Source organism: Triturus cristatus, chromosome 8, assembly GCF_964204655.1.
Source record: "Triturus cristatus chromosome 8, aTriCri1.1, whole genome shotgun sequence".
NCBI lineage: Eukaryota > Metazoa > Chordata > Amphibia > Caudata > Salamandridae > Triturus > Triturus cristatus.
Genome location: NC_140591.1, coordinates 1,514,069,208 through 1,514,082,998, shown reverse-complemented (window position 1 = coordinate 1,514,082,998; position 13,791 = coordinate 1,514,069,208).

The following is a 13,791-nucleotide window of genomic DNA, read 5'->3' as shown; positions in this document are numbered from 1 at the left end:
GGCAGCAAGCTAAGCACAGAGGCTAAGCAGGAGGTCAATGATGGGCCATAGAATTGGGCAATGGAGGGCAGGAGGAGTGGACTGGTACATCATGCTAAATGGAGGGCAGTGGCAGCACATCAGACCATGCATGGCACGAGGGAGGAGGCTAGTCCATGGATTCAGACAACTGAGGATAGGGAGGAGGTGGATGGGGCAGCAAGCTAACTGTTCAGAGAAGGTGGGTATTAGGAACCTTATTGTTTTTAAAATGTGTGTCTGTGTGAACTACTTAAAATATGATCAAGTATGCAGCATAATCTCACTTTTATTCAGGAAGAAGAGGACGTTTGTGACTGTGACTCCGGGCTCACTTTGCAGAAACACCCCCTGACCCTCCACCCCATCGCAAAATGTAATGCCCGTGAAAAGGGTAGGTGGACGCAGTGTTATATAGAACATAGTCCTGAGAGCACGATTGAAAATGAAAACTAGATGTAGTATATGGTATAAACTATGCACCAAAAAGTGTGATATAAGAAAAACCGGGACGTGAAATATAATATGCAATACATTGTGCGCAATGACAGATTCATTGGAGAGCGCGAGATAGCACAGGCACTAGCATGTGCTATGTGATATGCGCCTTGGAGTGTAATATGCACAGTGCAGTGTTGTGAAACCTAACTAGTCTCTAAAGTTGTAATATAAAATATGTGCTGTGACAAAGATATGAATCCCAGATTGTAATATGTATGGCATAGTGCTGTGCATTATAACATAGGCATCGAGGAAGTCACGTTAGATGGGGCAATATAACCTGTGTGAAGGCAAGTGTGGCACTCGGCGGGCACTGGTGGGTGTAACATAGCATTGGGCTCAGACAGGAGCACGCTTTGGCTCTCAAGTGAGGTTTGTCTCCTTTCCAGAGAGTAAAATAAAAAGTATTACACATCTGGCGGTGGATGTGTGTTTTATTAACCGTTAGGGGGGTTTCTGGCAGAGTTTGGTCGAATTTTTGTCGAATCCCCTTTGAACGGCTTGGTGTGCATGTGTATTAAATGTGCCCATCAATAGCTACCCATGTTTGTATAAATAAACGGCAAGAGTGTCTACTTGGAGAGTACCCACCGGCGAGGGCGCCGGGATTAGGCACGGTAGGCCGTCAGACACGTCAGAGCTTCACTAGCAGTGTAAATACATTCCACGTGGATTCATTGTATGCATAGTCGCCTTTTAATGAATATCACGCAAATCGTCATGATGATAGGTACATACGGTTTGTCCAGCATGTCCTAGGTGCTTCTATAAATATATTTTTTTTTAAATAATAAAAAGCAAAGGCCGGCGCCGGGGTATGGGGTCTCCGGGGCCATAAGTTGCGTGAGGAGGGGGGCAAGGCAGCCCCCTCCTATAGAATTAAAAAAAAAAAAAAATTAAGGCCTTGGGAGGGGGGCCACGCAGCCCGCTTCCAAATTAATTTTTTTCAACAAAACAAATTAGGGTGCAGGCCCTGGGGGATGGGGTCCCCAGGGCCAATCAATTAGAAAAAGAAGGGGGGCCACACAGTCCTCCTTCTTTAAAAAAATAAAATAGATAAAAGACCGGCATCGCACTGGAGGCCATGCCCCCTTCTTGCAGCACTCTGCAATCGCGCCCCCTGGCCTGTTGTAAGGTGGGGAATTAATTCCCCTTCAATACTGAGGGTCCCTGAGGGTCAACTAGCCCAACAGGTATCTCCAGTATGCGCCAGGGAGCTGCGTTGCAGACAGGTTTTCTGAGGCCACGCACCTTTTTACACCTCTATGCAACGCAGCTCTGTGGCGCTTACTGGAGGTACCTAGTGGGCTAGTTTGACCCTAGGGACCCTTAGGATTCAAGCGGACTTAATCTCTCAACTTAGAACGGCCACAGGGCGCATTTACACAGTGGTGAAGAGAGGGAACGGGGCCTCAGGTGACGTGTGCAAACACGCCCTGTGGCGTGTTGTAAGTTGGGGAAATAATTCCCTTTCAATCCTTAGGGACCCTAGGGGCCAACTAGCACACCAGGAGCTTCCAGTAAGCGCCACTGCTCTGCGTTGCAGAGAGGAGGTGCAAGCCGTGCCGCTTTTTACACCTCTCTGCAATGGCGCTTACTGGACGTACCTAGTGGGCTCTTTTGCCCCTAGGGACCCTCGGGATTCAAGGGGACTTAATCTCCCAACTTAAAACAGCCACAGGGTGTGTGTACACAGTGGGGAAGGGAAGGGACGGGGCCTGAGGTGACGTGTGCAAACACATGCTGTGGCACGTTTTAAGAGGTAGTTTTAATCCCCTGCCCTATTATATACAAGGGGCTTACAGAGGAGGTCATGCTAATCACAGGGGGAGCCCAACGTATAGTGTTCCCTAGTGTATGTAGGTGTTTCACTGTATTCTGAGTGTCTTTTAAAATAGCACTGGCTCTAGGACTGGTTAGTCGGACGCAGTTACCACCAGTATCCGTCTGAAAAAGTTGAGGGTACAGGATGATTTTACAACAAGGCTTCTTTCTGCTCTTCTGTTTGTTCTTACGGCACGTTATCCTTCTTCCTGCACTTTTCTTCGTCTTTGAGGACTTCTGTTGCTTCTTTCTGCATTTCTTTTTTTCTTTCTGTGCGTTTTTTCTTCTTTCTTCACATGTCTTATCTCTGTAGGCATAGTTAGAAATTAGCATTTAAAAAACCTTTGAAATTCACTGAAAAAAACATAGGTTTCAGGCACGTTATAGTTAGGAATTAGCATTTAAAAAACCTTAGAAATTCACTGAAAAAACCATAGGTTTCAGGGGCGTTATAGTTAGCTGGACTTTTCACTCGTACAAAACCATTGAAATTCCCCCGTTATAGTTAGTTCAGCGAACAATAACTCGCGCGCCCGCAATGCACTGCTGATGACGTCACATATTACATCACTAATGACATCTCAAATGACATCACTGATGACATCATCCTTGTGATAGTGAGGAAATATGAATTTTGTGATCAGTTATGTCCCCTATCGTAGACCCCAACGGCTCCATGTGCATGCTATAAGTATATGTATGTTCCCTCCAGTTCCAGTTCTGAAGACGCAAATACATGTGCGTCCACCGTCAACATGTCCTCTTTCAGATCCGCTATAAATGGGTCAGATATTCCATTCCTAAGTATGAAAGGCCACCGACTTTATGTGGTTCACTTTCCACATTTTACAGATTCAGGCGAGTAGGCCCTGAATTCTGCCATCAAGCCTTTTCCTGCCTTCTGCCTCTGAAAGCTCCAGTCCGAGCCTGCATCTGTATCCATGAACTTTGTCCTACTCCCTGCGCGGCTAACGGTGCCTGATCCAGCCTGTTGCCTGCCAAAAACTGTATTTCACCTTCAAGATTATCTGCTCCGCTCCTCATCCGATGCATTCCTGTCTAGTAGTTTAGGTAAACATTCTTCCAGCTACAGTGCAAAGGGCCAGGCCTCACTGTCCTCATGCAAGTAAATTCATAGCCCCTGTTACCATGGAAGATTCCTGCCCCCTCGCATCTCATGTAGACATTTAGACGCTTGTACACACACTAACAGTCAGTATAGAATAGATTCCGTCCGAGAGACCTTTCCTTTTGGATAATACAGTTCTTTAAACATAAGATATTAGGTATGATTTGGGATTAGGTTGACATGACCCCTCAGACTTCTGTCTCCACATGTAGAGCTAAATGTCAAGTCCCCTTCACCCTCTAGTTGCACGTCAATCACACGTCATGCGGCTGCGCGCGCATCTCTGCCAAATATTTCTGCTGACATTGCAGGATTCTCTTATGGATCCACCCACTTGTGACATCATGTTTAATGACGTATTTAGTTACGCCTATGTTCACGCCTTTTTTCATTACGTATGTGTATCATTATCTGTACTATCAGTTGTTACGCCTCTTGCATCTGTCTTAATGTAATACTTTTCATATAAATATCATTACTTGTCAATAATGTATTGCATTCCCTTCCTGAACCTTCGTGGTGATGGAATTTGAAGCCTGCAGTTCGAACTGTAATTCCTTTGTAGAGGAATAAAGCCTTTTAGAACCTCTAATACCACGGATTCTGCCTCTTATATTTACTGAGTTATTCTTATTAGACTTTACCGCATAAAAAATAGTACCGGTAATGAAATATTTACCACATAAATTGGCGCCCGAATAGGGACACTTTCTCATCTCACGCGCCGGAGGTGCGTTGCAGGCCCGGTCTCCTGCCACAGCTGAACGGACAAAAACGCGTACCTGCAGGATTTCCTGTATCTCCCTCCGGCCAAGCGGGGGCGACTGAGGCTGCGATCAACACCCAGACGAGGCGGTGAGAAGTGCGAAGTATCCCGACCAGAGCCTAGCTGAGAGAGCAAGATCCGAGGTATACAGAGGCCCACCAGGTTCCGAAGTTCCAAGTCCAGTCGAGTCGAGTCCAGTCCGGTCCAGTTTCAGTTCAGTTCCGAGGCCTTCCGTTCCGAGCTACCCGGTGAGTACCATTGCTGGGGAGGCATTTAAACGTGCACATAGGTTGTGCCGGTCAAGACGGGTTTGGGTACACAAATCCGGTCTGCACTGTTTTAGCAGTGTATCTGTACTGTTTAGCAGTATATCTAGTATGTCTTGCATATAATTCAGTATTATCTAGTATCGGTATTATGTCAGTAACTAGTTTTCTATTAGTTATCATTGTTCGTTAAATGTTAAATGTTAAATGTTTTAAGTACGTTCTATACATTGTGGTGTGAATGATTGGTCATTATTGTGTTTATTGTATTAAGTGTGTTCAAGATTAAGTAACCAGATCTAAAAATGCCGCTCTTTTCGAAATTAAGACAGATCAAAACCAGAAAAGGGGTACTCGAAGAAGCTGTTCCCATTCCACCTAGGGACACTCCAGGATACTTTATGTATCATAAGCATGGCCTAGATGCCGTACTATTTCTTGATTTATGGGTGGACTACACCAAGGATTTGCCAGAAAGTCAGAGATGGCCCGCAGCTGGGACCTGGGATGCAGATTGCATCATGAGAGTAGAAGAAGAATTATGGAAAAAGAAAGCCAGACAGTCACAAAAAGATGCCATTGAATTATGGCGTAAAGAATCATATAGACGTACAGAAAAAGCACTCAGACAGGAAGAGAAAAGTAAGGAGAATTCAAATAAAGCCCGAGAAAATCTATTAATTGAGGAAGGTACCCGAGTAAAATCAGAACAAGTAGATAGACAAAGAAATACCCTTATGAATGGTATGTATCCTCTTCTGGCCGAAGGGTTACCTCAGGCCACCCCGGAAATACCGAAAAACTTGACACCTCCATTACTCCCGATAAAAGCACATCCCAAAACAGCAAAAGATGTTTTCCTTTCCTCCTATTTAGATGACGTAGCTCCCGAGTATGCTAATGCAACACAACACACACCGCTTGCCGATGGTGTACAACACCAAGAGCATCCGTCTGTATCCCCGCAACAACAAAGTCCTACGCCCATTCCCACAGGTCCGTCCGTTTCTACTGTTTTTCCCGCATCTACAATTTCTATCTTACGTCCAACGAATCCTTTCTTGCCCAGCACCTCAGATGGTGCTACAGGCAGCTCCACAACAGACCGTAGCACCACCACAAGCGCAGCCTATTGCTGCCACACAAGCAACAACGCAACAGATGTACCAGTATGCACAAAATGACTATCCCGATTATCAGCAATACACATGAAAGAGCCTAGAGAGGGAAGTTGGCTTACCCCTTATCGAGGTTCCTGTAGATCAAGAGGGACCTTATGTACATAGTGAACTATTAGGGGAAAACAGAAAGTTTTTACTTGATACAGGGGCAAGCAGAACAACTATACGACGCAGTGAAGTTCCAGGGGCACCCCTCTCAGGCTCACAGAATATTTCCCTTGGATTCTCAGGAAAGCCTATCATTAATGAAGTAACGCAACCCCTTCCACTTACGATTGGTCCATTGACACGTACTACAGATTTATTGCTTACTAAATCATGTCCAGAAAACTTGTTAGGTATAAAAACATTGAAAGCTCTAGGAGCTATAATATGTTGTTCTCCGGAAGGAGTACGATTATTTTTACGTGACTTCAAAGGTCACTACGTGTCCAGAGACATGGATCACCGGCTGCAGAATTTACCTACACATTTATGGGCACAAGGCCCCACTGATGTTGGTCGCATGAACATTACACCATATCGAGTTACACTAAAAACAGGAGTAGTACTACCACGAATGCGACAATACAAGTTACCACCAGATGCTGTTGTGGCTTTGCTGCAAATCATTGACGAGCTCATTGCACAAGGAGTGGTTGTAGAAACCGACTCCAATGTATGTAATTCCCCGATAATTCAGATTCTTAAAAGAACGGATCCAAAAGCATCACCAGTATATCGATTAGTTATTGATCTGCGCGAATTAAATAAATGTATTGTACCACAATACCCTGTGGTCCCAGATATCTCTTCATTACTAACAGCTATTGACTCAGAAGCAACGTTCTTCACTGTAATTGATCTCAAGAATGCTTTCTTTAGCGTCCCAATAGATCCGGAAAGTCAATATTTGTTCGGATTCAGTTTAAATGGACGAAGTTTTAAATTCACACGCGCTCCTCAAGGATTCACAGAAAGCCCCAGCATCTATAGCCAAGCACTGAAACGAGAACTTGACAGTATCCACATGCCAGTTAACACTGCCTTGCTTCAATATGTCGATGATCTGCTGATCACCGCCCGAAGCGAACCTGAATGTGAAACAGCGTCACTGACGGTTTTGAAATTTCTGGCCGACAAGGGGCACAAGGTGTCCCCTTCTAAGCTGCAATTCTGTGTCCAGCAAGTTGTTTACCTTGGGCACTCGCTGTCCAAGGAGGGAAGACAGATTACACCCGATCGCATCCAGTTAATTGCTAACATGCTACCACCCAAGACACAAAAAGAGGTGCGGGCTTTTATAGGTCTCACTTCATACTGTTGGCAGTGGATCCCTCAATATGCATTTCTAGCAAAACCACTTATCCAGTTGACAACTCAGGAGGCAGCCACATCGACTGTCCTCCCTTGGACTCAAGAACATACACATGCCTTTGAAAGCTTAAAGAAAGCTTTATGCCAAGCACCTGTTTTAGCAACACCATGATACAGTAAGCCTTTTACACTCTTTGTTACAGAACGCGAAGGTACTGCCTTGTCAGTACTCACTCAGGAACAAGCAGGATCACACAAACCATGTGCTTATTTCTCTAGTACATTAGATCCAGTAGCTCAGGCTCTTCCTGCGTGCCTGAAATCAGTGGCAGCAACAGCTTTAGCAATCAGACAAAGCGATGCCATAGTGTTAGGACATCAATTAGCAGTACAAGTACCACACGCAGTAGAGGTTCTCTTGAACCGCACACAAACACAACACTTGACTATAGCGAGACTCACCGGTTATGAATTGACATTGTTTCAGCCACATATAGAAATCAGACGTTGTAATACGTTAAATCCTGCCACACTTTTGCCAGTAAATGGAACAGATCCATTAGCACATGATTGTATTGAAGTCATTACCATCACGACGAAACCCAGACAAGACTTGACAGACATCCCTTTATCAGATCCAGACCTAACATTGTATGTAGATGGTTCATGTATGAGAACAAGTACAGAAGAGTTAGTGGCCGCTTACGCAGTCACAACAGACACTGAAGTCATTGAAACAAATTGTATTAACACTTTGTCAGCTCAAGCAGCAGAGCTCATCGCTCTGACACAAGCCTGTATTCAAACCAAAAATAAGAAAGTCAACATATACACAGATTCACGTTATGCATTCGGAGTCGTCCATGACTTCGGCGTACTGTGGCGAGAGAGAGGTTATTTAACTTCTCACGGTGCCCACATCCAACACGGACCCCTCATTCAAACCCTATTAGACGCGATTCATTTACCTACTGCAATATCGATTATGAAATGCAAAGCCCATACAAAAGTTACCGATATCATTTCTCAGGGTAATGACCTAGCTGACAGAACAGCTAAACAGACTGCTCAGAATCAGACTCATACAACTGACACGACAAAGACAATAGTTCCGACACCAACACATTGCATGACAGTTAAGGATCCCGCCCTTGATGTAATTGACATACAGACACATGCTACACCAGAAGAAATAAAGAAATGGACTGAATTAGGAGGGATCCAAACGGATCAAGGATGGATGACGAAGGAAAAATCTATATGGTTTCTTCCCGACTCCATGGTTCAAGTCATCATTAATACAATACATAGTCCAGCGCACCTAGGAGAAAAAGCTATGCTAGACAGCATTCAACACATTTGGTTCAACAAACATCTGCGAGCAGCAGCCAAACAGAAAGTACGTACCTGTATGATATGTTGTCAGTTTAATCCAGGTAAAAGCATCCCCGTAGAGCAGGGTGGATTTCAACCTCCCGATCATGCTTTTGAAGTCCTCCAGATGGATTATATCCAGATGGAACGATGTCGAGGATTCAAATATGTTCTCGTAGTTGTCTGTGCTCTTTCCCGTTGGACAGAAGCCTACCCGGTTTCAGATTACACTGCCCCGACTACTGCCAAACAGCTAGTTCGAGAATTCTTCCCACGATTCGGTTTGCCACGTGTTGTCTACTCAGATAACGGCCAGCCGTTCTCATCCGAACTGATGAAACACGTTTCACTTCTGTTAGGTTACCAATGGAAATTCCACTGTGTCCGACATCCCGAGGCAGCAGGTCTCGTGGAACGCCATAATCAAACTCTGAAAATTAGATTGTCCAAAATATGTAGAGAAAAAGGTGTCGATTGGATAGTAGCCTTACCAGTTGCGCTCTTTTACATGAGAATGGTAGCACATTCTCGAACAGGGCTATCCCCGTACGAGGTGATCTTCGGTAGACCACCAAATATGTGGGGGACGCCTATACCTCGCAAAATCACTGATGTTGACTGTAATATACTGACAGATTACCTGGCTTCCTTGATGTCTGCACTACAATCTTGTCGTTCACAGGTAGCTGCAGCTTTTCCCGATAACACTGAGGTGAAGCCCCATGACGTGGTTCCAGGTGACCTGGTTCTGGTGCGGAATTTCGACCGGAAGACCCAACTGGAACCTAGGTGGAAATCGCCTAAACTCGTTCTGCTAACAACAAGGACAGCCGTGAAGATTGAGGGACGTAAAGGGTGGTTGCACTCGAGTCATATCAAGAAATTTTATGGACTACCGTCCAGTGTGAACACTCAGCCCTGCATTCCCTCACAGACAGACTCAAAGCTCCCCTTGGTTGAACAGACAAAAACGGAACTTTATAAACTGAAATTAAGGTCTAGCAAGTCAGACAATTTGATTGTTTAAGTCCTCTCCAAGGTGAATCGGTTGAATTTGTCTCTGACATGTATCCTCTAGACCGGAGTAGAGAAAGAAACCGACAGATGCAGCTTAAAAAGCATGCGTATTGTAAATCACTTCATAGTCACTGCACAGTAACATTATTAATTTTGTTTTTTCTAAGTCTTCTGATCATCATTTCTAGTATATTGCTGCATATGTATTACCCTATTTCTAAACGTGCTTACAATGTTACTGCTGAACATTCTTTTAGCGAATTACCTCCGCATGAGTTGTCTTATAGATTTGCGCTGCGCAACAACACATTCATTAGTATGTTACATCATTCCCATCAGACCAGCAATGCTACAAATTGTTGGATATGTGGCCGACTCCCTCCCTATCAGAACTATAAGGGAGTTTTGCCCCTCTTTCCGTACCCATTCACTCACAATGGCTCCTGTGGAGCATGGTTTAGTTTGATCAATTCTCTAGATTCAAATTCAGTAGTTTATCAAGACAACTGGGTATGGGGAAACCTGAACCTAGTTTTGCTTAAAGTCTGCTACCCTAACAAGGAGGGACTTCCCAAAAGAACAGGAACTCATCTAGAAAATGAAGTATATGGATTAGGTAATTTTACACTTAACCTCCTGATTCTGAATGTTGAATCCGAAGCTACGCCAATCTTGCCCGCTATGTCAGTATTCCCAGTTAAAGGGGAATTATGTGTAAGAAAGAATGGTTCCATACACATGGGCCATAGTAAATGCACCACTGTAATAAAATTCAGTGATCAAGGCAAGTCTACATTTAGAGCTTCCCGTCATTCCTACTTCATATGTGGCCAGACCGCATATATACGTTTACCTCTAGATTGGGATGGTACCTGTTACATAGCATTCCTTCTACCACCTGTTTTCCTAGCCCCTCCTGACTATCACAGAAATACCCATTTAGTACACAATAGACAGCAGAGAGATCTCCCGATTGTCGATTACACTGAAACGACATGGGAGCAATATACAGATTTCAATAAGGGTTTCTTTCCCTATATAGGTACAGTCACTAATAGTAAGCTGATACGTAGATTAACTAGAACCCTTGAAGCAGTAGTGAACGAGACTACTTCCGCCTTAGGCAATTTAACAGAAGAGCAGTCTGCTATGCGGATTGTTGTACTCCAAAATCGTCTTGTCCTTGACGTCATCCTGGCCGATAGGGGCGGAGCTTGTAGGGTCATCGGATCAAGTTGCTGTGTTTTCATACCAGAAAACTCGCCGTCAGTATATAAAGCCATAACTCGCCTTCATAAGATTATAAGCCAGATACACCAGAGTCCAGGCACCTGGACTTGGTCCGGTTGGTTCTGGAGCGTGTTGTCAGCCTGGGGATGGAGGATCCTATCCTTCCTAGGTATTGGCTTTCTCATACTATTCAGTTGCTGCTTATGTCTACAATGTGGGCCAGCGATTTGTGGCCTGTGTGCCACATCGTGTATCCCGCATCCAAGTTTTCGTTCAAGATCCCGGAAGAAGAAAGAAGAACAAATGATGCTATATGAACAGATCGATGGATTGATGAAGATCGATATCTCCTGAGGGTCCGTAGGGGACAAGGAGGGAATGAGGAAATATGAATTTTGTGATCAGTTATGTCCCCTATCGTAGACCCCAACGGCTCCATGTGCATGCTATAAGTATATGTATGTTCCCTCCAGTTCCAGTTCTGAAGACGCAAATACATGTGCGTCCACCGTCAACATGTCCTCTTTCAGATCCGCTATAAATGGGTCAGATATTCCATTCCTAAGTATGAAAGGCCACCGACTTTATGTGGTTCACTTTCCACATTTTACAGATTCAGGCGAGTAGGCCCTGAATTCTGCCATCAAGCCTTTTCCTGCCTTCTGCCTCTGAAAGCTCCAGTCCGAGCCTGCATCTGTATCCATGAACTTTGTCCTACTCCCTGCGCGGCTAACGGTGCCTGATCCAGCCTGTTGCCTGCCAAAAACTGTATTTCACCTTCAAGATATATAGAACATAGTCCTGAGAGCACGATTGAAAATGAAAACTAGATGTAGTATATGGTATAAACTATGCACCAAAAAGTGTGATATAAGAAAAACCGGGACGTGAAATATAATATGCAATACATTGTGCGCAATGACAGATTCATTGGAGAGCGCGAGATAGCACAGGCACTAGCATGTGCTATGTGATATGCGCCTTGGAGTGTAATATGCACAGTGCAGTGTTGTGAAACCTAACTAGTCTCTAAAGTTGTAATATAAAATATGTGCTGTGACAAAGATATGAATCCCAGATTGTAATATGTATGGCATAGTGCTGTGCATTATAACATAGGCATCGAGTAAGTCACGTTAGATGGGGCAATATAACCTGTGTGAAGGCAAGTGTGGCACTCGGCGGGCACTGGTGGGTGTAACATAGCATTGGGCTCAGACAGGAGCACGCTTTGGCTCTCAAGTGAGGTTTGTCTCCTTTCCAGAGAGTAAAATAAAAAGTATTACACATCTGGCGGTGGATGTGTGTTTTATTAACCGTTAGGGGGGTTTCTGGCAGAGTTTGGTCGAATTTTTGTCGAATCCCCTTTGAACGGCTTGGTGTGCATGTGTATTAAATGTGCCCATCAATAGCTACCCATGTTTGTATAAATAAACGGCAAGAGTGTCTACTTGGAGAGTACCCACCGGCGAGGGCGCCGGGATTAGGCACGGTAGGCCGTCAGACACGTCAGAGCTTCACTAGCAGTGTAAATACATTCCACGTGGATTCATTGTATGCATAGTCGCCTTTTAATGAATATCACGCAAATCGTCATGATGATAGGTACATACGGTTTGTCCAGCATGTCCTAGGTGCTTCTATAAATATATATTTTTTTAAATAATAAAAAGCAAAGGCCGGCGCCGGGGTATGGGGTCTCCGGGGCCATAAGTTGCGTGAGGAGGGGGGCAAGGCAGCCCCCTCCTATAGAATTAAAAAAAAAAAAAAATTAAGGCCTTGGGAGGGGGGCCACGCGGCCCGCTTCCAAATTAATTTTTTTCAACAAAACAAATTAGGGTGCAGGCCCTGGGGGATGGGGTCCCCAGGGCCAATCAATTAGAAAAAGAAGGGGGGCCACACAGTCCTCCTTCTTTAAAAAAATAAAATAGATAAAAGACCGGCATCGCGCTGGAGGCCATGCCCCCTTCTTGCAGCACTCTGCAATCGCGCCCCCTGGCCTGTTGTAAGGTGGGGAATTAATTCCCCTTCAATACTGAGGGTCCCTGAGGGTCAACTAGCCCAACAGGTATCTCCAGTATGCGCCAGGGAGCTGCGTTGCAGACAGGTTTTCTGAGGCCACGCACCTTTTTACACCTCTATGCAACGCAGCTCTGTGGCGCTTACTGGAGGTACCTAGTGGGCTAGTTTGACCCTAGGGACCCTTAGGATTCAAGCGGACTTAATCTCTCAACTTAGAACGGCCACAGGGCGCATTTACACAGTGGTGAAGAGAGGGAACGGGGCCTCAGGTGACGTGTGCAAACACGCCCTGTGGCGTGTTGTAAGTTGGGGAAATAATTCCCTTTCAATCCTTAGGGACCCTAGGGGCCAACTAGCACACCAGGAGCTTCCAGTAAGCGCCACTGCTCTGCGTTGCAGAGAGGAGGTGCAAGCCGTGCCGCTTTTTACACCTCTCTGCAATGGCGCTTACTGGACGTACCTAGTGGGCTCTTTTGCCCCTAGGGACCCTCGGGATTCAAGGGGACTTAATCTCCCAACTTAAAACAGCCACAGGGTGTGTGTACACAGTGGGGAAGGGAAGGGACGGGGCCTGAGGTGACGTGTGCAAACACATGCTGTGGCACGTTTTAAGAGGTAGTTTTAATCCCCTGCCCTATTATATACAAGGGGCTTACAGAGGAGGTCATGCTAATCACAGGGGGAGCCCAACGTATAGTGTTCCCTAGTGTATGTAGGTGTTTCACTGTATTCTGAGTGTCTTTTAAAATAGCACTGGCTCTAGGACTGGTTAGTCGGACGCAGTTACCACCAGTATCCGTCTGAAAAAGTTGAGGGTACAGGATGATTTTACAACAAGGCTTCTTTCTGCTCTTCTGTTTGTTCTTACGGCACGTTATCCTTCTTCCTGCACTTTTCTTCGTCTTTGAGGACTTCTGTTGCTTCTTTCTGCATTTCTTTTTTTCTTTCTGTGCATTTTTTCTTCTTTCTTCACATGTCTTATCTCTGTAGGCATAGTTAGAAATTAGCATTTAAAAAACCTTTGAAATTCACTGAAAAAAACATAGGTTTCAGGCACGTTATAGTTAGGAATTAGCATTTAAAAAACCTTAGAAATTCACTGAAAAAACCATAGGTTTCAGGGGCGTTATAGTTAGCTGGACTTTTCACTCGTACAAAACCATTGAA